Below are 1,546 nucleotides of genomic sequence, written 5' to 3' on the forward strand. Positions count from 1 at the left end.
AATAGAGTCAATTTTGCAGCAATGATAAAGCAATGTTCCCTCTTTCCACTGGCGTAACAAGCGCTTTTATATCTAGACTGGTTTGTGGGTAATTCATTTTTAAAAGTCTGCTTGCAATTTTTCCACGCTATATCTCAAAAGCATTTTCATTTACAGTCCTGCAACTATAAACTGAACCATCCTGTATACTTGAAAATGAAACAATTCCTGCAGGTGACATGCCTAGAATCCTGTGTTTTTTGAGTCTGCTAATAATCTCTGGCAAACAAAAGGGGGCCGCATGGATACTTATGTCCTGACTGGTTCTCATTATGCATGCCAAATGGCACCTATTACAATGATTAAATCGGCGGATTAAAATTTCAGTTTTCCTGTTAAGGTAAACCGTAATCGGCAGTACGTATATGAACTGATAAAATCTACCCAACCACAGGCACAACACATGTTTTCCCCGTGTGAAACGCACCTTTTGGCTGCGGATTGACTACGCATTTTCAGACCGGGTGTTTTGTGGGGGCCGTTAAAGTTGAGCCACCAAAGCCCCCAATCGTACTCGTAAATCGCAGTACAAGTGGACGGATCGATGATGCTGATGATGATCATGATAAAAAGCAATTTTCAAACGGCTACGGCTAATTGAAATGAATTAAAGAGGTGCTTGGCCGGCAATTAGGTAAGGCTTACTACAATTTATCTTTATTGGCCGAGCCGTGGGTTCTCTTCGTTAGGTGCATACGGATGACAGTTATGGGTTATCTATAAAATGCCGTAGAACCTGCAGGCAGGGGATTATCTTGGAAATGCTCTCAATTAACAGCCAGGTTGGTTTAGGCGCTTTTTCTAGCAACTTGCAGCGGCAATACCCACGAATGATATTGTTTGGTTCGCACCTTGTCCAATGTTAAACCACTGTTAACTCCACACAACATTATTTCATGCTTCGATCCCTACGGGCATTTTGTTCCGCTGCGGAGGGTCTAAAGCCGGAAGTTAGGTTTTCCGGTGACCAGATTTTGCCATAACAGAACTTTTAAACAATTTGTTCGTTGTCGCAAATCTACTAACTGAATTGAGCGGCTGCGTTCACTCACGTTGGAGAAGTTGGGGATATTTGCCTAAGGTGTGGCGATTACATGCAAAATCAAAGTGGTCCGCACAGCAGAATAATTGCTCAAAAGTCGCCCGGAAAAATCTCTGATTTCCTTTGTGCTAACAATTTCGGGACCGATTTCTCGTTTGGGCCTGTTGAGAAAATCAGAAGGGAAACGTCGCAATTACGGCACGTTGCAGCCGAGAAGACGGCAATTAAAATAGACCGGAATAGAACATCAAATGAAACACTAATTATTTTCTATTTATCTTCTTTAATTGGGGCGACATGTCCGTCCTTCGGTTACTTAATTAATTTTTAACAACAATAACGCACTCATTAAAATTTATTTTCTTGATTAACGCTCTCTGCCAATTAACATAACTAGTCCAACTGATCGACTTACGAGTTCGATGCGTGTGGATTGAACAATACAGTTTATTTTGGTAGTTTCCG

This window comes from Dendroctonus ponderosae, unplaced genomic scaffold (assembly GCF_020466585.1).
Source record: "Dendroctonus ponderosae isolate FM_Combo_2020 unplaced genomic scaffold, Dpon_F_20191213v2 Dpon_F_20191213_8, whole genome shotgun sequence".
Taxonomy (NCBI): domain Eukaryota; kingdom Metazoa; phylum Arthropoda; class Insecta; order Coleoptera; family Curculionidae; genus Dendroctonus; species Dendroctonus ponderosae.